The 26,680-nt window shown below is 35.2% G+C and overlaps 1 long non-coding RNA gene across 2 annotated transcripts; it reads right to left on the bottom strand.

Annotated features, from left to right (window-relative positions):
• Window positions 1-5,606: 5,606 nt before the first annotated feature.
• On the bottom strand, window positions 5,607-11,764 carry LOC112964139. 2 transcript variants are annotated; one of them, XR_003252870.1, is made up of 2 exons: window positions 11,677-11,764; window positions 5,607-10,984 (listed from the first exon to the last, which is right to left on the bottom strand). It is a non-coding gene; the product is annotated as an uncharacterized LOC112964139 (long non-coding RNA). The 2 variants fall into 2 exon arrangements; XR_003252868.1 differs by having other exon boundaries at window positions 5,607-11,389; window positions 11,677-11,748.
• Between the last annotated feature and the right edge of the window lie 14,916 nt (window positions 11,765-26,680).

Below are 26,680 nucleotides of genomic sequence, written 5' to 3'. Positions count from 1 at the left end.
TTTGGTTGGTCTCGTTTTGTAATGTACATATTTTAAAAGTATTCTCTAGCTGAACTTGTAATTATGATTACCCTCATTCTCATTCTGAATTAACATTTAACATCTACTGCTTCCAGTCTGTAACTGTTCTTAATCTCATTAGCTCATTAGCATATTTTGCTATTTTCTGTTGTGATTTTACATAGGAAAAGGCATTTTAAGTGTTGTAGTACCAAGATTACTTTATTTGAAATTTCTCTTGTAATTACATTTACTTCATTTTTGCAGATAACTTACCCGCATTACTTACAGGTAAGTGTAGCATAGATCTAGTTTTGTCAAGTACTCTCAACTTTAATTTGAAGTGTTAGTAGCCCTCAGCGGGAAAGCTTGAGTACTGTACCAAGGTAACAGTGGAGAGTGCTATATAAATGTGTAACTACCTAGCCACTATTTTTCTTTTTAAATAAAAGTCGATATTCAAACAAGTATTTGAGAGGGTGAAGAGCTTAAATGAGTGCAAGCAGGCACTGCATAACAACCTTGCCCAGCCTTAGCAGGGTTTGGTGGTTCTGACCTGCAGAACTAGTCATGGGACTCATTTGAAGGGAAGAAAAATTTTGCTGAAATCATGCAAACCATACAATGTTTGCAGATGGTGACCAGCATATTCTGATTACTAACCTCTGTTTTTCTTCATGCTATATATGGTAAAAGACTAACTCTATAACCCAGCATCTATCCAGTCTCCTCCCCTTTGGGAGAGACTATTCTTTCTATTTTCTCCAGAAAAGTCTATGACATACATTAGAACAGTTAAATTGTGGTGAGGGAAACATAAAGAAAATGCGTCTCTGCCTATCCTTAATTCTCTCAAACTTATTGTTTTCTGGAGAAAATGGGTATTTAGCTACCTGTGCTATGAAATATGAAGAAATATCAACTGAAGCAAAAAACAGCAAGGAAATTTCTCTGGCTGTACAGGAAGAATGTGTAAAAGTAATATATTGTAAGAAGTCAGCTTATAAGAAAACAAAACGCAATTTCAGTGTCAATTTTATATGTACAGTTCATGTAAATATTTTTTGTATTTGTAGCCTCTCTGTGTATTTTGGTCCATCTCCGATTTCTTCATGCTAGAAATAATACCATAGCACATAATGTGAGCAAAGTAGATGGCTTTTTTTTAGCAAAAAGCAATCTTAGTACTGTAATTTATTTCTTTGTTATTATTAGCTAAAGAAGCCTTATTTATTAGGTAAGTGCTTCAATTTCAATAATCAATATAAATGGTGTGACCCAGAGAAAGATGGGCCCTATAACATTTGTGAGGTTAAATAACCTTTTGAATTTAGGATTTATCTATACAAAATATTTGATACAAATTTCTTTCTCTCATAGTTATATCCAATGAGGATATCTAAAACTTATACACATAATTTTGACATTCGTATGGACATAAATCAGTCTCAGTTCTCAACATAGCTTTAAAGAACATGCTCATTCTGGAACATTTTACCCATTAAAAAGCAGTAAGTGAAGCAAGGAATAGGACAAAATTTAGATCTTTTCATTCCCATAAATATTGTAAAACATTAGCAAAATATATTTATATTTATTTTCTGCTGAGCAAAAAGAAAAAAACATCTAAATCCACAGTCCTACAAGATGATGTATCCAAGCAGAGTCCTCTTCCTGTATGGAGTCCCATCTATTTCATTATGTTTGCTGTAGATTACAAATCTACTTGCAGGATCAGAGACACAGTTTGCTCTGGGAAGAATAATATATTTGTATGCTATAAATGAAAACTATTTCTACACTGTTATGCAAATCTAGAAATTAGATTCTGGAGAGCAATCTACAACTGTCCTTATAGTTACAGCAAGATTTTGACTCTGCGTAGTGAACTACTAACCCTATATACAGAAATCAGGGAACAAAAGTTTACAAATTAAGAAGAGTGCCAGATGAGATTAAAATGTTTTAAATATTAGATGTAAAGAGCAGAGTCATAAAACCATTCACAAAATTCTATCAAAGGAAACAGTAAAACACTTTACTTGGCTTTGTTTAAATTAAATATAATTTAAATTTTGGGTGTGATGTGGATGGTCTTGCATGCAAAAATCTGATACAGTAGAAGACTGAATGAAAGACAAACTGTGGAAGATTGACAAGAAAGCACTCTCCATTATAAAACTGTAATAAGAACCAAGTTTGCAACTTTTTTATATAACTTCAAAGAGAAATTAAGTTTGGCATTGATGTAATGCATTAATCTCACTCAGGAAAATTGGTTTTCTTTCCAAAAAGAATGTCAAATGAAGGCATAACTTAATATTTAGGAATATTTACATAGCCACAAATAAGTGAATGCAATGTATGTCTCACTCATTTTATTAGCCTTCAGGTTCAATACTCAAGATTTAATATCTGAATGTGTGAGATTCAACATACATTATTGTAATATATTTCCATATATTCCATATATTATTGTAATATATATTTCCAATTATCTACATATTGTCAGCACAAACCATATTTTCAATTAATAATGTTTTATTTCTGATTTTGCATGCCTCAGTTTGAAGTATATTTTCAAACATACTGAGCACTTCAGAGCAAAAAAAGAGTAAAAGACTTCAAAGTTAATGGGAACAAGACAGTTCAGCAGAAGGAGCTTTGGGCCAAATTTTTCTTTTATGAACATAACCTTTTTCAAAACAGTTTGTAAGTAGAATGCATGAAATCTATTGGTATAAAAAGCTAAAAGTTATATAGTATGTATGTATGTATGTATGTATGTATATATATATATGTTATATAATGAAAGAGTTGCCTTAAGTCAATTGGTACCCTGCCCCTTTTATGAGTAATGCCACTATCCCAATCTCAGAGTGATAAAGGACTTTTTCGTAATATAATAGGAGCTGAACAAATCAGTTTCATAAATATCTAGAATATATAGATTATTTTAAAAACACTTGTATTTTGCTGAGGTTTTAACTGGTAGTGTTTATTTTGGCAACATTTAAAAAACTTCATGTAACTGAAACTCAGTCTTTATGGACTTTTTAGGAATGTGCAGCTCCATAAATTCCACCAGTGCCCTTAAATTCCACAAAAACCATGGGGTTCCAGAGTTCTCTGCATCTATCCAGCATTGTTTTAAGATACTAAAACTAGTTTGTATCAGAGAATAATAATTTGCTAAATCTCTTTCTAAACGTAAGATACTTCTGTAATTTTGTCAGCACAGTAGTAGTTAATTTGAAAATCTCATTGTAATGTGCCTTAATTAGAAGATATCTTTTTTTTCCAACTACAAATCATTTTTAGACATTGATCTAATCCAGGTTTACATAGCTCTGACGTAACACTGAAATGATTTTTTTATGAGCCATTTTTCAGCCTGAAGCAAACTTCATTGCTAACTAAATCAAACCTTTCTGCAAACAGAACTGATAGCAGAAACACTAATAACACATCCATAATTATGCCACTAAGAGCTGACAAAGATGTAACAATGACACTTAAAATCAGATGGTTATTTAAAAGACAGTATCATTTTCAGAGTATAAATATTTTTCACAGTGAAATAAATGCAAATAGTTTTTCCAGAGAATTGGTCCACTGATTTTCTTTAAAAAGTGGGAGATGTTTCTCCAATATTTATATACTCCCATATGTGATTGATGGTGTCATTACTGTCTTTTTTATTAGCATTTCTTTTCTATGGTGTTTATGACAGTGGGAGATTAATGGTATGGGCTGCAGTCAAATCTAGTGTAGGGAGGAGCTGTGCCGTCTTCTGCGTATTTGAACTATACCCCAGCACTTTTGGACAGATTCCGCTAGGCTACCACAGACTTTGCACATAAAAAGTGGCTAAGCAGGTAAGAAGTCTTCTCCAGCTGGAGTATAAACCTCATTTGGCACTCATCTGCATCTTCATCAGGCAAAGAGCTTTGCAAATCTAGGTGTTAACTACTTGACCGTATTTCGTGTGTTGCAGTTGGTGGTGATAGGAAAGACACTGGCCCGGCAGTCCGCAGTCTGAATTCCACATAGCCCTTTGCCACAACAAAAGAAAGGCTTCTCCAGCAAATCCCTCCAAGATTTCATGCTGTAGTTTGTCCGTGCTGGTAAAAGCCTTGGCGAATCCCAATAGCATTGCGCATGTGTAAGTATTTAGTTTTGTGAATAAATGTTTATCATGTTTGAATCAAGCTGGCGAAGGTTTTGCCAGATAACTTCAATCCAAGTAATAAAAGACCATTTTTAATGCCAAATAGTAGCAAACTGTAACTAAGTATTTTTTTTCTGTCACTAACCATTAGTGATTCATTTAGGTTAGTGTTTAAAGTGGCTGGATTGAAAACGTGCTTTTTTGCATTATTGTCTAAAGTCAGGTAGCCGCTTTCTTAAAGATAAACCTCATGCTACAGAGAAACATACTTGCTGGTGATTGGGTGCAAGAGTTATACTTTTAATGGACGTGTATGAAGAGTGTAAAATACTTCCTGAAAATAAAGTATTGGTATAACTGGATCATTAAATGGAGTATTTTGTTGTGCACAGTGTGAAATAATGCCTGCAAACCTTACACCTGAATGTAAATCTTAATGAGAAATTATAGTTGTCCTGGGTGATTTGTTGATTATGTTAGCCATTACATAATGTGCCGCAACTCAAACCGAGTACCTGAAACATATTTCCTGGATAGCAGGTCAGAATATCCAGTCCAGATACAGGAATGGAATAATGTAAAAATAATTGTCTAATTATCAGGAAATGTTCTATTTTATAATAAGGAATATTCTCTTTTATAATAAGGAATATTGCATTCCTAATAGTGCATGATCACTTCCATTTTTGCATAATATGCTCAGAAAAAAACCCTGGACAATGTTCAGTCTAAGGGGATATACAGTTTACCCCAACGCAGAACACGTTCTATTAGAAAGGCAGCTCCTGATGTAGCAAAGGAACCTATTTAAGATGATGAATTAAACATAGGGCTCGTGAATAATTTGTCCTGCTCTCTCCTCCTAAAACAACAGAAGAGTTCCAGAAGCGTGAGTACAAAGAAACTGCCAGTAGTAATATCTGGAAGGTCATCATCATTGTTTACTCAAAGTGTGTGTTAATCCAGCTATCAAAGTCTAACTAGGTTTCGGAGAGGACCTTCTCTGGGACAGGCACCAGCCATTTTTATCAAAGAGTATTTACAGAGTCTCCAATGTTTAATCACTGCGCATTTAATTCAAGAGGGAACCTTGTTTGGTCAGCATGGTGGTATGACCCTAGAATTTGTGATTTTTGTTTTATCAATATAGCAAAGACTTTAAGTTTTGCTAAATAATTTTGCCTCGGAAAGGCTAGTGTGGATATTTCCTTCCTTCCTGGACTAGTTTTACACACTTCAGAGTTAGTAATACTCCAAATTCCACATGAATACTGGCCACAATCTCTTGAGTTTTACCTTATTTCCTGTCATTAGTACTAACTTTTCATTGTGTTGAAATGAAACCATAAATCATCTCAGGCATACTAAATGTGTTAAAAGGAATTTGGTTTGGGTTTCCAGTTGATTTAAAAACAAAACCAATTGAAAGCAAAACTCTTTTCCATGGTATGAGATTTCTTTTTGAGCATTTCACACAGTTCTGTGTGGCAATCATGATTTACATGAGTGATTTCAGAGTAAAATACAGAAATAAGGAATTAGAAGACTGGTTCATACTGGTGGAATACAACATGTTTCAGTAATATTCAGATCCAGCACTTTGGTATGTTCCATTATAAACAAAACGGTCTCCTACAAATGTAGTTATGCGAAGCCCGCTAAGCCTCCGGCTGTTCAGATCAGTTTGCGATTTCAGAAGGAGCTATTCCTCATGCAGGTGGCAATGATGGAGGCATTCTTTCATTTTCAGTAGGGCTTCTCTGCAGAAGGAAATATAATAGCTTGATTATAACCTGATATTTATACTATCAGACTTTTACAACATAATTATTCCTGTGTACTCTTTTACTCTAGAAATTTATATCAATATGACCATAATGATATAAAAATACTGGCATAAATTATTGCCAGTAATTTTCTCTAAGTAGAAGATAATACTCCTTTAAGTATTTCTTTAAGTTTTCTTTAAATAGAAAATTACTATGTAAAATTGTGTTTTGTCATTTGGGACTTTATTTTTGACTGTGTTAGCTTTTTGTGAATCAAAAGTCTAGTTGCTTTGATTTTTCTCACATGATACTAGATTATTGTCTAGTACGATTTAGAAAGCGCTTATACAGTATACTGAAATGATTATACATCCAATTTTTTTTCTATATTCATGTTTAATTTTAGATTGTCATTCAGAATATCTGTAGGTTACATAAACACATTTGGGCTGTTTATGAAGTGGTGGTATAAATAGAATAGGTAGCTACAGTGAGACAATATTAAAATAGTCTTTTTTTCATTATTTCTTCTTGTATTTGAGTAATGAAAATAATGTGCTGACTTTTCATTTCTTTATCCTCTGAAAAACATAGCCACTTTAAGGAGAATTAATCTCTCCTTACTTCAGGCCTCTAAAACTTAGGTGCTATGATAGACAAGCACACTCAGGCGTATCCTCTTATCAGGGGAGAGAACTAGCCACTGCCAAAGAGTTATTCATCCTCGCATAAGATAAGCATTTAAGATAGGTGGGACTCCAACCAAAAATCTGCTGAATTTTGAAAGAGTCTACCCTGAATCTGGATTTATTCTGCAAAACCAGACTGCCATCTTTAGGGGGTTATGCTGTTAAGTCGCATAACGGCCATGAAAAGGTGGATTTTATAGGTAGGGGTATTTCCTTTGCAACTACTAAAGCAAACCAGAGATATAAATATAAGTAGGCCTTGCTCCATAAGGTATCATTTATTGCAGTGAGGAAGAATCAGGTCCAATACGTTAGCTGTGTTTTGAAATGTTTGTTCATTATTTTAATCACTTTTTCATTTAGACCTTGGCTAAAAACAATCAATGTGCTTGTAAATCTGAAAGTGAATTAGAAGTGGGTATTTCGGCTATGGCAATACAGATTAGGTACTCCCATATTTTCAAAAATTATGAAAAGTACCCATTTACTTTAACAGGGATTAAATTAGTCATGTCTTGTAGAAATTCTTTGTAATACTCTACTTAGTGTATAGTTTCTGCAGAGAGCACATCATTCTTATTCAGTTCTACAGTAATTTTTCCATAGAGGAGGACCGTATTATTTCAATTCCATTCATCTTTACATTCCATTTTCTGCTTTACTAGGATTAACAAAGCATTTCAAGTATTTTAACAGGAAAGTAATATGCTCACAAAAATTCTCATTAAAATCTTTATCTTCAAGTTACAAAAGACTGCACTTTTCAGTGATAAAAACTACATACTGAGGCAGCACATGCTTTTGTTAAAGAATTATTCTGGTATTAGTTTTGTTGCATTAACTTGGGAAGATATCTCTCTTTGCTACCATATGCTTGTGTCTTGGAGCTTTGTTACTACAATAATAAATATTGAATTCTAATTCCAGGATCTAATACATGGCTATCACAGCCCAGCTTACTTACACAGATCTGTTTTAGGATTAAAACAATGCCAATATGGAAAAATTGGGTTTTAAATCCTGAATGATCAAATTATATTTGGGTTTATCCAGACTGAATAAAGCTACAAGCAGACCTAAATAATACCTTTCTAACAAAGCTTTATTATCATGTAAGTTTTACATCTCTCTTCTTAATTTCATGAAAATTTGGGAGGATTCTTAATTCATATCATATTTTTTTCAAAATTTCAGAAGAGAACTCTAGCTACATAGTTACTATCAGTAGCAGAATATATAAAGAGCAGATGAGGTGCGTGATTTGTTTAGGCAGGGATGAGCAGCTGAGCTCATGGGGAGGAACTGCTGGTGCGGTACTGCGGGTGCACTGCCACTAAGGCATTACTTCAGAAGAGTCTCTCCACCTCCAGCACTTGCCAGCAGAAACCCCCATAAATAGAATTCCCTAGAAAACCAGCTGTTTCAGAATCAGGGTATGTCCCAAAGCTGGGTCCTCCAGAGAAATACCGCTGGCCCTCTGTTTTAAATGAAGGGGTCCATGAAGGGCCTTTGTAGATCACTTCTGCACTAACCTGGGAGTGGAAGAAAAGAGACATGGTTTCTCAAGGATGATATCTACAGTGATAGAAAACACACATTCAGATCTTCATTTTGAGCTACTCTCAGTTCAGAAGCAAAGCGCTTATTAACTTCAGTTGTGCAGTCAGGCCTACGCTGTTTCAGTTTCTAATGTATTGCAAGTTATCACTGTCTTGACAAAATTCAAATATGGCTGATTACTTAGGGAGATATAAACACACACATTGCAAAAGAAATGACCTCTTAGAAGTAAACGACGTGAATATTTTTCATGCCTGAAGAACGCTGGATAGTCTCAGAGGACTTAGAAATGAAGAAATGCAGTTCTTAATTGTTGTTATTCTCCAAGCACTTTAATTCTCCATGAATTCATGATGATTTATGAGCATACAACATTGTTTGCTTCTCTACACATTTGCTTTCTTTCTCCCTCTTTCTCAGGCAAATTGCCAGAGCTTTATTTCTCAAAATTTAAGGAGGAGTTTTTGAAATGTTTTGTAAAGTATTGTGAGGGCAGGTGCGTGGAAAGTGGCAAGAATTTGAAATCAGAATTTGAAATATTCCTGCATTGTAGAGACAATATTTTAGATAGTATGTGAAATAATTTGTGTATGTACATATATGGGTAATTAGTAATCTTTTGGATGCTAACATATCTTGCAACATTCAATACAATTTCTTGTACTATGAAATTATACAAATCCTATTGTACATTGCAATGCTATATAACTTGGCATATCTCAACAAAAGAATATGCAAATCCCTACTGGTATTTTGTTATTGTTAAATGTCTTTTCTCCTCTGTTAATGTGAAAAAATCCACAAAACAAAAGGGATAGCTGACTGTACAAGAAGAATTACACTTTTGACTGCATTTAGAAATAAAATAACTTACGAAAGCAAAGTTTTACATGTACTTATACATTTTAATATGTATATACAAATTTATTTACAGATAAAATAGTTCTCTTTTTTTTTCATTCAAACACTTAATAATTTAAAAAGATGTAGATGCATTAGGAACAATTACATAATTTCCATTTTGCTAACAGGTTCCTTATGAAAGAGTGGTTTCCTGAAAAATTTTGGGTCATTGCAGCCAATTATTCATTGTCCTCCCCCTGTGCCCCCAAGTTTCTGTGGTCACTTATATCAATGCAAATTAAAAACTCATTATTATTACTTGAATTGGTGGCTATTATAAAAATACCAGATCAGCTGATGAAATGAAAAGAAAAGACAGCATGTTCTCTTGAATGTATTAAAATCATTATCTATAGCCTTTAAAAATTTTATGAAATACTAAAGTGAGGTAAATACAAGAGTGCTTTAACTGTTCTTAAAAAAAATTCCTACTTCTGAACATTTTACTATGTATTCCATAATAGAAGTGAATTTACACAGTGAATTTACACACTTCTGTGTAAAAAGACTTGGATCTAACTGTACAATTTAGCTTAAAGAGAATAAGGAACCTGCCTACAATATGCCTCAAATATTTTTAAAGACTGAACTTTATTTTAAAATAAATGATAATACCATAAGCCATATCTGCCTTGCGAATTGAGTATATAAATTCTTAGGTAAGGAAAAGATTTTACCAAACTTTCACTAACTGTATTGTTTTTGTAGAAGGTCAGCTTAGTTTTAAATAAATACTGCATCCAAACGTTACGTATTTGGCTAAATCCAAATATCTCTTACTTAAAAAACTTTGAAATATTTTATAGTTACTTTCCTCTTGCTTTATATTTCACTGTAAAGCTAATGTTCAGGTAAAATGTGTGTCCATTCCCTTTTCCTAAGACTATTTCTTGAAAAAGTCCTAACAAATCTACGTTTATCTTGAGTGGTTGTCAGATATTCCAGAACTGGCTTGTTCATGCAGTTATTCCAGAAGAGGTGTTTGCCTCTAAATCCTGCTAAGGTATTTTCTAGGGCTTAAGAGAATCTGAGCCAAAACTTCCGAGGATATAAACTGGCATAACAACACTTGATTCAATAGTGATTTATATCAGCTACTATCTGATTCTTGTTTTTTCTTTAATCTTAATAAATCAGTGTTACAGACCAAGTAACAAGTTCCCCATTAAAGTCTCATTTCATATAAGACATAATATAATTCGAATAAGACATTTAAGATCATTCAGGTCAAATTTTGTGTCTAAATCACAAAAAAAGAAAGATGATACTTGTTTTGGAAGATCTTAACCTAATCTAATTTAACCTGATGACAAAAAGAAAAAGAAAAAATTGAAGTTTCCTTTAGGCAGCATAATGAGTCTAAAGTGCTCTACCAGTGGTCTTTTCTGATATATGAACTTTATTCTACCCTAAATATTAAACTCATCAGACCCAATATAAGATAAATGCTATTAAACAATATTCTGTGCCATTTAAAAGAAGAAACATTAACTTAGAATAGATGATTTATTAGCTCCCCACAGTCATTTGGGTTTTTGCACAAACTAAGGGGAAATATTCGTTGACCTCAGAAGAGAAAAGACATCTTTTTTCTGCTGTGTCTGTGCTTGCCACGTGCAATAGATTTATCTCGGGAAATACCTTCAGCAAAGTTGCTGGCATTAAGCTGAAAGACCGTTTATTCTTGAAAGTGCATTGCTCCTGTAGGCACCAGGTCAGCTAAACTGGCCCATTTCTTGTTTACTCCTGCATGCTCACGGGTTCTTCTTCCTGCAGCAGGCCTACGTGAGTCCTGCCGAGCCAGAGCTAAAATGCCTGAGGAAGCGGATCCACTGGCATCCTCCTTCCTTCACGCCTCAGTCTAGGTACGGTAATTACATCACGTAGGCTGTCTGCTCATTAGCACAATAGAGATGGTCACAACATAGATTATTTGCTGATTATCACACTATAGAGGACAGCTGCCATGAAATGAATCTCATCGCACTGTCAGAAGCTCCTGCCTTCACAGAAAACCTAACCTGACTTTCACACCTCACAGGCTCGCTTGCTAGGTCACACACGGTCTGAATCTTTCAGAGCTACTTTTAGCCCCAACTACTTACCAGTGAATCGATCTCCTGTATTGCACTAAGACATCTAATTTCAGTGTGCATTTTTTGAAATTTTACCTGAATTTACATATATTGATCTCTGTACCAGAAGAAAATCCTGACTTTGGTGGGGTATTCTATAGAGATGCCACATAAATTGCTGTAAAAAGCCAGTGTCTGGTCTGTTGCTTAAATTTTAATATTCTAGATTTGAAAATCAGAAGAAACCAAGACAAGTAATTAAATAAATGAACTTAACTAATTTATCTAATTTAAATATATTAATTTATTAAATTATTGGATTTAATAACTTAATTGAAAATACCTAGCATACGAATAGAAATACTTCTCTGCTGTCAGCCTGAGAGTAATTCAATTTTAAAAATAACAACCCCTATTTGACTAATATTAATGTGATAAATAAATATGCTACCAAGAAAACTATTTATGTGTTCAAGTAAGCCAAGCACCTGCACACAAACAATTTCTACCTATCTTACAGCAGACTGTTATTCAGTGTCTGAGAATACACCGGAAAGAAAGCCTTTGCTGTTTTTCCTTCGAGACTGATAGGAGTATGTTTACTTTCGCCGAATCTCCACGTGTATGACACAGTCTCTCAGGAGTACTCAGTTGCTGGAAGAGTAACACTTTCACAAGAAACATCCTGCACGTGTGTGTGCACTGAATAAGGCAGGAAGTTCTGCAGGGCTTTCTGTGTAGTCACTTGTGAGCTCCCGGGGGAAAGCAAGGCAAAGGACACAATTCTCATACCAGTGGGCAAAGGTATCTGCATTCCACAGTGCCAGGCAACCATCAAATCCAGGGAAAATTCCTACCCTTCATCCTTGCCCTACTTCAGGCATCTGGGAATCATTGAAGTCTTGCAAATAATTTAGAATATTAGCCCTCTGGTTACTGATCACATCTTGCTAAAGTATATATTTCACTCTACCCGTCCTGATTTTCTTTTCCCTTTTACCCCATATTGTGAGACAGGATATTAAAATAAGTTCTTCATATATTTTGACAGAGTGTAACAACATTTTCCAGACAAAATGTGTCACAATTTTCTCCACACTGTATTATTGTTATTTCTCTAGAGCCATAAAAGTTGGCATACCACAAATGTCAGTGGTGCTTAGAGAGCCTGTCTTAGTAGGGAAAGGGACTATAAAAATAGTATGGATATTTTTGTAAAAGAAAAATTAAAACTTTTCTAAAATAGCTCATCTATAAAATAAATGATAGAAAAATTGCATTAGGGTGTAGGATAAGTCTCTCCTGCAATGTAGGCAGAAGCTCTTTTCCCTTACATTTTTATGATTTATGATTAATATAATTAATATACCTCATATTTTTGCCAGTAAGCCCTGAAATGTGCCCTGATATTGCTGTGCATTATCTTTTTGCTTCTCTGTGTTTACATCAGTCTTTATACCATTAAGGAAAGGTAACTGTAAGTGACATTTGAAATATATATGGCACAATTTATAATAATGTTTACTTCAGCAAATCTTAGTCCAAATACAGATTCGGTGACAATATCAGGAGTCAAACACTAACAATTTTTTTTTAACGCATATATGCCTACCTCTCAAAAATAATCAGGCAAGCATTTAAGGAGCACTAAATAGGAGAGTACAGGAGGACTCTTCATAGCACCTATTTTGTACCATATCTAAATTCATAGTATTTAATTTTCAAGAATTCGAAAAGGCAAAACATGAAACAAGACCCCAACATCCACAGTTAAAGTGAATAGATACAGAGCAAAAAATACCTATTTTTAATCTATCGAAGTCACTAAGCTAAATTCTTCCTGGTGTGCCATGAGTTTAGCATAGCTGCTTATGTATACGAGTGTAGATTTTAGACTCCTACATTTATACCACTTGAAAACATGTATCACCACAATGTCGTGGTGTCCGTAGGAGGCAGACAGGTAGAGGAATTTACCACGAAGAGAAGGAAAAAATTGTCTACAGCAGTGAAAGCTCCAGTTTCTGAGAGCAGAAAACATTTTTTCAGCAGGACATTTTGGGCATTGACCAATTATTTTTCATTTTTCAGCTGCACATCAAAACTTTCCAGCACACTTCCATCTTGTTCAAATGAACTAATAAACTCCTGATACAGCTCTTGATAGCACTTATCAACTTGTCACGCATGGCAGTGTTTGTTAACTTGCAACACGAAAATGTTTATCTTTTTGCTACACTCAAGCAAGCAGCAGAACTGAAAGTTCCTGTGAGAAGAAGCTGGCAAATGGCCTGCAAGTCTAAAGGGACTTTGGTTTGCTCTGTTTTATTTTTCATTCCCATGCCTTTTTCTTCAGGAGTCAGACAGCATAAATTTTTTTTATACTCCTAATGCTAAAGATTGGTAACGAATAGCTACAGCTTGGAGCACAAAAAAATGTTCCAAAACAAAGCAGACTGCTAGATTAGAAATAGAATTACTATTTGTTCTTTTCCGTCATCATAATACCTGACTGTCAAACACATGGATCAGACCGGGGAGACACAGAATCACACAACAGAAACAAAGTCGCTATCCCCAAAATATGTTTAAATGCTATACGTTACTACTGTAACATTGCTGTATCCTATTGTGTTAAAGTAAAACACTGAAGTGTTCTTAATTCTTTTGTAGGTAGGATGGGAAAGCACACTTTCCTGTTCTCTGTCATATGGGTAAAAGGTAAGCAGCAGATATGCCCACTGCACTATTGTTATCTGCAATGTATTAAATGCAAACAGAAACTAACATATCTGGCTAAATGCACAATATATTCTAATAGCAGCCAATTGCTCTCATAGTTAGTGTCATCATTCTCTTTGTAACGTCAAAACTCAACTCTAATTTCAACTGATAAAAAAATTGACCTGTAATTGTGGTCCTTGGGACAAGGATCTGTCATATTTAAATGTTAACTCCATCTAATATTACACTGCACCAGAATTTTTTTTTTTTAACAAGATAAACTTGCTATTACAGGTGTGGTTATATACTCCGCAGAATATGTTGTTCAAGTATACTGTTCTGTTCATATTGAACCCAAATGAAATCAGTTAAATCTGGGGAGCTAAAAAGTCTGCCTGTTGTGCAGAATCAGGGTCAGGGTCATAGGGTGCTTTTAAATCCAGTTATTAACACTGATAAAGGAAATGTTCTTAGAGTTAAGTGAGATGAAACTTGTAATACAGCAGATCACCATTTCTTGCTACCTGGCGGGTGACATTTGAAAAAAAGTCAACAAAACCGGCCTCGTGTATAGCAATAGCAAAGTTCAAGTGGGAGCCGCCTGCTGCCGAGCGCCTGGGCCTGGCTGGTGCCTCCTGCAGGAGGCCTGGCGGCGTCCAGCCCCGCAGGGCACCTTGCAGGCCCTGCAGCAAGGCACTTCCCCGGCTGCAGCGTGGCACCGCAGCGTTGCAGGCCCCCGCGAAGGCATGCGTCTGTGCCCCCGCTGCAGGACACGGCGCACCGAGTGTCCTGCTCCGAGAGAGCTTCAAGAGGCCTGACCTGAATAGCTGGTGTAGTTTGTCCACTTGCCCACATCATACTGGGGTGTCAGCAAGAGGTGGGTTATCAGGACATTGCAGCTGAGGCTCAGTCTTTAATTTCGGGCAGTAGTGCCGTGACAAGGAGTTACCTCCCCCCCTTTTTTTATCTGACTTCTTGGAACTTTCTGTTTATTAACAGGACAATCTGCAAAACAGGGGATCTGCACAGAGCTGGTGCAGGAAGATACTATGTTTAAGGCCAGAGCTGCCTGGCCCTGGCCAACTATTCCAGATAAAAACGCACTCTGAAACTAGCTGTGGACATAACTGTTCCGTCGGATGGGTGAAGCACGTGCAGCAGCTTACCTTGCTGCGGTGCGAATGAAGGCATTTTGCACTTGGCTGTGCCCGGCCAGGGGCACACCAGGGCCCACGCTTTGAATCCAGACCCTCTGGAATTGCCAGCATTCACCTCCTAATGCTCAGATCTGAACCAAAACTCTGTGATTTTGGTTTCAGATATGTTCTAAGAAGAGGTTTATTTTCCTTTTTTGATTTAGATATACCCAACATTTTACAAGAATAATATTATTTGAAATTCTGGTACAAATTAGAATACATTTCATAAGCTAAGGTGATTTTATAAGAATTGTCAAGATATTTAATCTGGACTATTTGAATATGCATCTAGATTATATCACAGAGTCTACCTTTGATATAAACTATAATCTGAAGATCTTCTGCACACATCCTTTACTGCCAACTCCAATCATAGGATAAATCTGTGCTGGCTTAGTTCAGAACTGCAAAAACAACTAGCCAAGATTCCCTGACCTTGCATTTGAATGGCCTAGTGCTTTCTCTCATACAAAATTAACCTGCTGCAATTTAATTAGATATTTATGTTGTTTTCACCATTGAGGTATCTGAACACTCAGGCAACAGTCACAGCAAGGCTGTAGACTTCTGTTTCAAAAGAATATGTAAAATATAATTTGTCAGTGGAAAGGTAAAGAAAATTTCTAAGTGGCTAATAAAAAAAGAAAAAGTCAATAATAAATAATTTTGGGTAAGAATTCTAATAGCTCAGTAGATTATTTATCAAGTAACATCACCTGTCAAGACTAGCTACTGGATAAATCAATAATTTCCAAGCATGTCAGTTTCTGTTTTAATTGCTTACGTCTAATATAAGTCATAGTATCTTGATGAAAGCATGATTATGAAATGTGTAATTTCTTTTAATGATCTTTATTAACTTACAATGATTCCATGTATTTCTAAGCTGTATACACACTGGCAAAGCTCCTTTCAGCTATAATTAAGATTATGTCAGCACAGTACTTCCTAACTTACATTTGCAGTTGTTTATAACACAACTATAAAAATCAGCTTTAGTCAGAATCTTGGCACTGATGGTTTAAATCTGGGAATAAAAATGTTTATACATATTTAAAATTTAAGCAAAATGAAAGCAAACCTATTTACACATCACCTCCTGCTCATAATCAGTCATCAGTTGGAAAAAAATCATGTAGAAAATCAGAAGCAGTTTGGTATGATTGAGAAATATGGGAGTGACCATTTTTTAATGAAAGTTTATTTATTTTTATATGCATTTCTGCTCCCATAACTAACCGCTTAAGTTAAGGAAAAGATAAATTGTAGACTCGGCATGAATACTAGTCTGCTTCCTTTACCCTTACTTTTGACTGTATTCTGGTTCCCTCTTCAGAAAACTAGTTAAGTTTCTACAGACTTATTTACAGCAGCCGGGCAGTGATTTGCCTCTTGCAATTGAACTTGCTGCTCTGTCTCCTATAGCTCTCACTTCCCCACATCTTTCTCTAACGCCATGTGAAACAACATGGCATACTTGAGCTTTTCTGAACAGCTTCTTTGCGATACATGTACCGTACTGCTTCCTGTATTAAAATTCAGATTCCACTATTTATGAAGCCACGTGCCCTTCAAGCAATGGCAGGGGGTGCCACCCAAGTATCCCTGCAGTGCTGACTGAAGCACAATGGTACTGTATTAATTCAGTAAGAAACTGGATCTAGCATATCCAAAGTCCAATAACATAGCAAATAAATAAATAAATATACATACTATTAAAATGAATTAACCAAGTTCTGTTTTCAGAATAAGGTTTTAAATTATCAATATATACAACATAACATAATGCTCAAAATAATAATAATGGGCTGATTCAATGCAAGAATGAGATTAATGTTTTGTTTAGGCTATCTATTCATAACTTTGTGTGTCTTTTCTGATATTTTTGTTTATCTTTTATGAGGCTGTTGGTAAGCACACCTTTATATATAAATAAAAAACTAAACTGATGGTAATGCTCTTCCATTCTGTAAAAGAGTGAAAGTATTCCTGTATTACTCATTTCTTGGCACATAACAAACATTTAATATCTTTTCCACTGTGGAAATTCTATTTAAGAAATGTTACCTAGTTGCTACTGTTCTAACTTTTAGAACAAGACAATGTATCTGCTGGCTCCTATTAATGACTCCTGGTCCTATAATTAAAAGAAATCAAAATCCCTAAAAATATTCTAATGGAAATGTTCATTTTGCTTGTACTTAAAAAACAACTGAATGGCAAAATTATCTTTTACAAAATATTTCATACTGAAACCTAGTCACAGCCTACAGCCTACTCACAGACAAAATGCTGTTAGCTTCAGTGGACATTTTGGCAGATGAGTTTTGCAGTCCTTGCGCTAAGGCTGAATCAGACCCAGAGATTTTTATAACATACTATTTCAAACCATAATAATTTAAATACTTAATATAAACAACTGGAACCATATATTTGAATTAGAAGTTTTAAGTACACATATCAAACCCATGTGTTTGACTCTTATTTTCTAATAATAAAAAAACTTGTAAAAGAAATGCACACTTGTATGTCAAGCAATTCCTATTAGACATAAAAAGGTCTGGAATATAGTATTACTGACTTTGACAGTTTTCCTTTAATTTATTCTCAAGATTGCTAAGTCTAAATTTTTTTTCTTGTTAGCAGTGTCATATGATAAATATCTTTTCACCTATTTTCAGAACACATATTCAGAGGGAATCTGACTTTTGCTACAGCCTAAAATGTTTGCTTAAATAGGTATGTATATAAGAGTCTGCTATTGAGATCTACAGGTTATATCTGCATGCAATTCTATGAAAGATTGATGACTTAAAAAAGAAATTAAAAGACTTTCTGATATCCTTGTAAATTACATGCAAAATAAGAATGTAATGTAGGACAACTATCAAATCAGAACAGTTTTAATGCTCCAAACTATCACAATATTCTTTACATAGTATTGTCACTAACATAGCCCAAGAAAAATTTTTTAAAAGTAACTAAAATTCCATTCTGTTCACATTGTCTTCTATATCAAGGTGATACAATTATATGCCTCTGGGAGCACTCCCTTCACTGATCTTTAATATTATAGAACTCTACAAAATCTGTGCGGTCTGACACATTTTTAACATATTTTCAGTTAGATGCAGTCTTTAACTAGGATAGGAAAAAATAGAATTAATAGTAATGACTAGTATTTCTACTGCTTTCTGTCTGCACATAAATTTGAAATGCTGTTGCCTGTTGAAATGTTGGATATTGAAATGCATATGCCAGCGTATTTTGACCTGTGAATATAACAGTGTGCAATGCTGCTCATTCTGTCCTTCTAGAAAATGATTTTCCTCTTACTGTGATACTTCTCTGGGCCCCAAGTTCTGCATTTCCAGGCATCACAGTGAGCTTTCTTTGTGACATTCAGGACATGACTTAACCTCCTGTAAGGTTTTTCTGCCTGAAAAATGTGAAACACTCCTTTAGCAGAATGAATGAGGGAATTTCCTTGGAGATTAAATTTTAGTACAAAACAGGACAGAAAAAATCTACTAGCTTGCTTCTTCCCTTTATCACTGGCTACTTTGAAGGCTATTTCAAGATCTTTGGCACTGTCAGAGGGAAGACGTGATGCAGTGTATTTATTATTTCTTCTAAGCTAGTGACTGAAGTCAATAGCGCGTTTTACACAAACCAGTTATGGTCCCCTTCTACACAAAGCTACCGAAACTCAACATTGCTAGAATTGCACATGTCGAACTGATGATACATTGCACGGCAATGCCCAGGTGAAAATGAGCAATGTTTACCCGTATGTGTTTTGCCTTTTCCTTCAAGAATTGTGGAAAAGTGCAGACTTAGAGGGTACCTGCCAGCTAGCAGGAATAAATGTGGCTGTGAGACTACGTGCGGGCACCGCCGTCTTGGCGATGTGTCCTGTCCCCACGGCCGGGTGGAGAGGAGCCCCCTGCTCTCAGGGACTGCGCCATGCCCCCTGCCTCCGAAGGCCGCAGGAGCCGGGCCCGCACAAGGGCTCTTCGGTTTGAAGAAGCATAGAATAGCTGAGAACCCAGAATGTCTTCCCTAGGTTTCATCTTAAATTGCTTTATTTTGGGATTGTATGAAGCTTTGTTCTGGATATAGATTTTTGTGTATTTAATTCGAAGAAAAGTATTGGACAAATCTATTTATTTGATAAATAGCCTGGTTTCTGCTCTTAAAAGCAATTAATTTTCTAAATGAGGTCCACTATAGCAAAGTCATTCAAAATATATGTACTAAATTAGTGTGCGAAATCTGTGTCATGTTTTCAGAAACATACGCACTGAATTCTTATGTTAAAAACAAGTTAAATCAGTCATACCAGAAGAGTGAAGCTCTCACTCTTATGCCAAAATACATTATTTTTCCTAAGTATCATGCAGTTATCAGCATGTCCCTTGGATTTATGACTTATGACATTTGTTTATCAACAGGTGGTTGCATATCTTGCCATTTATATTTTAAGCAACAGTAAACACAACTAAAAATAAGAGAAGATAAACAAAATAAAACTCAGTGGGTTTTTTTTAAGTGATTTTAGAAAAAAGCTGTACTTATAAGCTAGGTCTTCAAGTAGTTCACACCAGGCCCAGCAACACAGAAGAATACTGCAAGAGCAATAAGGATTTTTAGGGGCATTATGATAGTGTAATGGAAACACATCTGCCCCCAAAAGTCCCTCATTTTCCCTGCGGTAAAGGGCCGTGCAGGAAGTGGTGAATGCTGTGGAACATCAAGAATGAAACTATAAAGAAAATTTCTTTAAGTTAGAACAATTTTCCAATAATACTTCAGGATTTCATAATTTCCTGTTACTCCACTCCATAGGAAAATTATAGTTTTCCAAACAGCCCCTAATTCACATACTTTGGATGTATTAAATGGTTCTGTCTCCTCACAGAAGTGAATTTGAAAGAAGCTATCTTAGAATTGCTATTAGTATTGGAAAGCTAAAAAAGTTACATGGAAAGCACAGAAAATCCAGGACAATTTTCTCTCAGCTACCAAAAAGTACAAAGTAAAGCAGAAAAATCCTCATTAACAGTTGATCTGCAGCTCCAGTTTTTAAGGGTTTACTTCAGTGACAGAGCCAACTAAAGTTTATAGGAGAAATAAGACTTAATAAAACCATGTAACATCTTTCATTTTAAAGGCTTTCAAAGCATTCTACAAGCAGCCACATGGGCAGTTTTCCATACACAGAGAAAGACTGCTATATCGGAGTACGAATGCAAAGAGGAGTTCCAATTTAGTAAAGAGCTGAATACCCCACATTTATAAATCTTCTTAGAAAAGCAGGTACCAGTTTTGAACTTTTAGTTTATTTTAAAATAATCCACACTAAATATTACCTAAAAGGCATATTCTTCAATGAATTCCTGTAGAATAAGGTATAAAATACAGTAATATTGTTAAAAGCAGCAACGATCAATTCCTCCATTTATTATTTAAAATCGTGTTTAACTTAAAACATTTGCTCTTTGTTTGTTCTTGTTTTAATATAGAGAATGAACCCAGTTCTTCCCTCAAATTCCAGAAATTCTGCTGTGATCTCACTTGATTTTTTTGTTGGTGTAGCTCCAGTGATTTCAATGGAAATATTGCTGATTTACACTAGCATCCATGCATCTAATGTGTGCAGTGCAGTTCATATAATTTGAAATAGATCTTTTATTATAAAAGAAAGCTTTCATACAAACAGCAGCAGCATCAACCCCAAAACTCTAGAATATTATGCTGAATTTACAAGTGATGCATACAGATGTTTTTAAAAATAGCAACGTATAGCAAATAGAAGTGTTATACGTCTCCCCTTTGGTAATATTACTAGACTAAGTCATTATTACTGACCCTTATAGGCCAATCCTGAAACATCCTGAAATGACTTTCTCACCCTGTTCTAAAACCATTTATATGTTGTCTTTATTTTTTTTTAATTCTTCTCTTGACCTACAAAACAAAAGAAGAACTATTACTTTCAAAAGTTAATGTCTAGCTGCTATTTTATAGCAGTTCATTTAAACAGGCCATGAATTCAGTCAAATGATTTGGACAGCCTGACCCCCAAAAGACTGAAGCTCAGAGATGACTGCAAATAGCAAAAATGCATCAACAGCAGCCTCTCCCCTCTCCATTAACAACTAAATTAAATATTACAGTGGCAGTAATTGAAAAGATGGAAATAGCTTTGTCTAAAATTATTAACATGTATCTATAATGTAAGCATTTGATATATTAGGAAAATACATAGGACTGATATAACATTTTTAAGACTCCTTTTGACTCAGCAAGGAATAGGTATATTCCAAACAGGAAAAGAGAAGGAAAAAGAATAAATAAACTCCGGGCCTGTCTGTAGAGAATTACAATTCCACTATTTTTGACTCTAGAGGGAAAAATAAAATGGTCATAATTAAAGAGCCTTAGTGTTTTTACTAGTTATCTAACAGGGACTCAGAAATCTTTGGTAACCTTCTTAAACCAAACCCTAACATGTAATCTCTACATGCTGTAGAAATGTCCTGAAAAAAATCCACAAGCCGATTATCTCCCACGCTCTCACGCACCTCACCTGCAGCAGCACTGCCCTTCCTCTGAAACCTTAGTAAGCAGAAATTTTGAGGGCATTTTGGTCACACTCAAAAAATAAGATTCTTTGTCTCTTTTTTCCATTTGGGTGCCTTTACCAAATTCACTAAATATCTGCATTGTTTGACTGCGAAAAGCATATGACATCGCAACAAGAGATTTGAGTAATTATTAACTCATTTGCACTGTGGAAAGGGCAAATGATGCCTTAAATTCACTCAAATTCACTAAATTCACTGGGAGCTTCATATTTTCAAGCTGCATGGTCTGAAATGACTTTGGCAGTTCACGCAATTTAGCTACTTTTCTACCACTTTTTGTACTATAGGTGCAGCTTTCAGGTCACAGCAGCTTTTTTTCTCCTAATGTTTTAAAGCCATCAGAAAACTTTATGAAAATAAAATGTTCTCTTCATAACCTGCTAAATATGCTTTTTAAGACAAATAAAAGATTTTTGAATGATATCTTTGAAAAATACATCCTGAACATATTCACATAGATTTGCTTTGTGGTGTGAGGTCCGGGTTCTCTGCGGCAGAGCAGTGCTGATGGGTAACATCCTAATTGAGAATGAAGAAAAAGAGACAATTCAAAAATCTTACCTTGGATGTCTGTGTCCTTGCCCTGGAAAAACTCTGGATAGCTTCATAAGAAGAGATGACAGATCTTGTAGCCTTTACTAAGGCAAGACTTCTACTTGTTCCAGGTCATGAGCTTCCAAACTCAGGGTCACTATGTCCCTCTCCTTTTTCTATGGCTACATCAGAGGGGAGTCACTAAACTTTTCTGTTGTAACAGGAGGTCAGGGAATGTCAAAGGTGGAGGCCACCGCTTTAGACAACTCCAGCTCCAGACCAGTCCCCAAACCGTGCCACTGGACTCTGGTGGAGAGCCTGGCCTTCATAACTTTTCACTGCTTTCAATAAAGTGTATCCACCAATTTCAAAGGTAAACAGATTAGGCTATTTGTTAATCCCATGCAGTTTCATAGTATGTGTACACTTTTTAAAGGTTTGCCTAAAAACGCTGAAAAGTAGTTGTAAAAATCATATTGTTTTAGGTATATTTTAAACAGAAACATAGCTAATAGGGTTTTCAATCTTATAAATTATAAATGTAATAAATAATTGAAGTCAATCTTTCTAAATAATACTTTTTCGATAGTTCATTGATACATATTGATATTGATGTTCATAATACAGCTTTTATCTCAAGGAAAATGAATTTTGATTCCAAACATAGTATCTACTTTTTATCTTCTATATATATATAGTTTTTTTCATCTCAAATAGCAAGATAAACTGACTCCAGCTATTTAATTATTAATGCTCTGCATATGCAATACACTTCAGGAGTTTCAACTTTAAGGCCACCACCCCATCCACAGTCAAGCCTTATGGGAAAAACAGTGTGCAGGAAAGAAATCAGATTTTATAACATAAATGTTCAGGGAATGTATAACTGTTTTGTCTAATCTTCATTAATTTGCATAACATAGGAAATGAATATACATTTGAGGTTTAATATATGTGTGTAATATCCATAATAATAGAAATTCTATTTTATTGTGCACTAGAGACAAACAGATGCTCTTTCTGTAGGCTTACTAAAGGGAAAAAAAGTGAACAGAAATTTTGTATGAAGAAGGCCTGTAGAACTGTAACTGTGGTCTTTAAGATCGCTCAATATTCATTAAAATAATTTGTTAATTCTATAGTTAGGCAACTGGTGCTGGAAGGAATACATGTGAATTTTATGTATCCTCTGGAAAGAATTAAATAGAACTTATCTGAAAGAATATTGAAAATATCTGATTAACAGAGCGTGATATGTAAAGATTAGCACATTTTATTGAAAGTAGCTTTATAAAATTACATGTTTTAAATTAAGAGCTTTAAAGTAAAATTTGGATTTCACTTTCTGGTGAGAACTGTGAAATTCCAGCAGAACAGAGTTGATCTTTGGTGCTGTTCGGACATGCTAGTTTGATTCTCTTTTCCCTTAGAGCAAGACCCTCTAATTGATCAAGCTCCAAATCTACAATTTTCTGCTCTTTTGTTCTCAAAACACTGGCCAAGAAACCATAGGAGTTAAACCAATCCACAGCTGAGAACTCCTACTATTGGATGTGTCTATAATGTAGTCACAAACTAAGTACTGTAACTCAAAAGAAAAAAAAAAAACAAAAAACTGTTAAATGTGTAGCTCAATTGTTTCACAAAAATTTAACCTTCTCATAAATGCTTCATTTGAACAGCATTACTTCATGCTCAATAGCAGCTAAAAGGCATATGAGCAGTACAATTCTGACCTAAGCGCTTTCAAATCAGATTTCAATCTTAAACAAGTCAATAAATGGACTTTGCACTGAGGTTTGTTTTTCTGTCTCACATGTGTAGAAATTATATAGCTATAAAATGTAAAATACCAGAATTCTATAGAAAAATATTGATAGTTTAGCCAGACATCCATTTGCCTGAATATACAGCTCTTGTATGTATTCATGTGATGTTTTACACACCAACAACTTTGTTTTAACCATGTATCACTGTGTAACTTCAGCAGAATTTTCAGGCCAAGCATTCAAATAGATTCAATTTGTGTAGATCAGCACTTAAAATGAACTCTGACTGCAATGATAACGTGACTACAATGTTAATGTCTAGATAGGTATGTGTAACTTAACGACCATTAGCTGGCATAAAATGTCAAAACCATGACGGACACACTCACACCAACCGCGAGGATGCTCCTGCAGGTATTTTTTGTGTGTATGCTGTATATACGTGGCCATTGTTCACTCTCACACTGTATCATTTATAATGTGTTTCATTGGATCTGAAATATATGTACTTTATATTCAGTGCCACAAGAAAGTTAAGTTTATCTACTAATAATTTTTAAACATTTATTAGAATCCCATTAGGCAAGTACAACTAGATAATTTTTAAAGTTAAAATTATGCTTAGACTCTTTAGGATATTGATATCAATTTGTAATTAATAATATGGACTTGAACAGCTTTATCAAGCTCAGGTTTACAGCGCCTTACGCATAAAAATATATTTTACAACTCATATCAATATAAAAATTAGCAACCCTTAAATTGATTTATAGGTATAGACCACACACACATAGACACACAGACACCCACATGTGAGAAACAAGCTAGCTGAAGAGATCCAGGAAAACTGAGACATTTTGTGAGCAAAAAAAAACTGAGCAGGGGGTCAACAATACAAATGTTAGTGGGGTTTATATGAAGTTTACAAGTTTTAATCTGCCTCTCTTTTCTACAGACTTATTTGCTTTTCTCTCAAATTCACTTATATTGAATAACAACTCTTTGAAATTGAACTTTTTCCTCAGCTTTTACTGTTTTTAAAGGGAAAAAAAGCTTTTACAAACTACACCAGCTGTTACAAAACTTTTCTTATGATTAACTTTCAAGAATGGTAGTATTTTCTACCCACTTATTATTGCTGAAGACAACATTAAAGTTAGAATATTATTATTTACTTGAAGTGTGTAGTAGTCTTTTACTGAGAGCAGCAGTAGTTTGGTGCACTAAGCTTCCTGTCCCCTGTAAGAGCCATAACGTACTGGTTTCTGTTGCAGAACAAAGTGACCACCAAAAGCGGGACTTTGTGGGCCAGTTGGATAAAACATAAGCTCATCTCGCCCCCAAAACCCCGACTCTGGAACCACAACCTTCCGAGATTCAATTTGTAAGTAAAGTATCTTTGCAAAATATGCCCAATCAACTGAAAGAATCATTGCTTATAAAATGGCTAGCTTTCTGACTAAAAAAAGAGAATATTGTAGCCAAGTCACAGTTCACACTCCTTCACTTTCTGGAGAGCAGGAATTGCTAATAGGTATTACTTGTTTTTATTCATGTTTTATGAATTATTTGCTAAGTAGATAAGGAGCACCTTCTACAAGTGTCTATAAAATGACACAGAATTCACCCAGAATAACAAAGTGATTTATTAGATCCAGCACCCAAAGCATCGATCAAGATTTCTTCGCAAAGTAACACCTACTTGTGTTTATCTGTTTCACTGTATTTCAAACTAAAGTTGAAACAGTATAGAGATGCCTGTCATTATTCTAAATTTGTTACTTCTTTAATAATATGCTGGGAAATATTCTCATTTTACTTGAAACAGTTAGGACTTTTCCCATTAGCGATGGTATTTTCGAGCATTCAGCAGTGTGCCTAGAAGCTTACTAGCCTCAGCATTATGCTTCTTAAGAACTTCTTGTAAAGATGAGAGAAAAATAAAGATCTCTAGATAAAAGGAACATATTTTCTAAATCCTGTTTATAATTCCTACAGAATTTCTAAATAAAATCTAAGTTTAAAAGCATTATAGTTTACACTTAGATGGCTGAAGTAGGTAACTGCTGTTGGTTACTTCAAAATAAATTTATCCCTGTGCTTGAAAAGCTGCTATTACATTTATTCAGCTATTAATAATCAAAACGCAGAGACAAAGAATGCCGTCCTGGAGAACCGCATTACAGTCAGCAAACACACCTTGGAAAAAAACGCATAAAAGTTGACGGAAATTCTGGCTAAGCAGAAACGTTAAAATCACATCCCTGGCCTGTAGAAAAAGGAATTAACTGTCTTACTTCTGGCTGCGGTAATTAAAAAAAAAAAAAATGTATTTTTATTTCACACGACCGTATGAGGCGACACGGCGCTGCAGCGGCTGCCGCGGGGTCGGGCCGGCTCCGGGGCCGCAGGTGGGGCCGCGCCGCGCCGCACCGCACCGCACCGTGCCGCAGCAGCCCCCGCCTCCGCTCCGCTCCGCACCGCCGCGGCGGAAAGAAACAACCAAACCAAACAAAACAAAAAATTTGTTTAAAAAATTAAAAAATAAAATTAAAAATAGAAGGAGACGCGGAGACCCTGGCGGCTCTCCGCACCGCACCGCGGCGGGGCGTGCGGCTGCGCGGCGGCAGCGCGGCG

This window comes from Apteryx rowi, unplaced genomic scaffold, assembly GCF_003343035.1.
Source record: "Apteryx rowi isolate R43461 unplaced genomic scaffold, aptRow1 scaffold_186, whole genome shotgun sequence".
NCBI lineage: Eukaryota > Metazoa > Chordata > Aves > Apterygiformes > Apterygidae > Apteryx > Apteryx rowi.
This window is presented reverse-complemented; position numbering and strand designations above follow the sequence as displayed.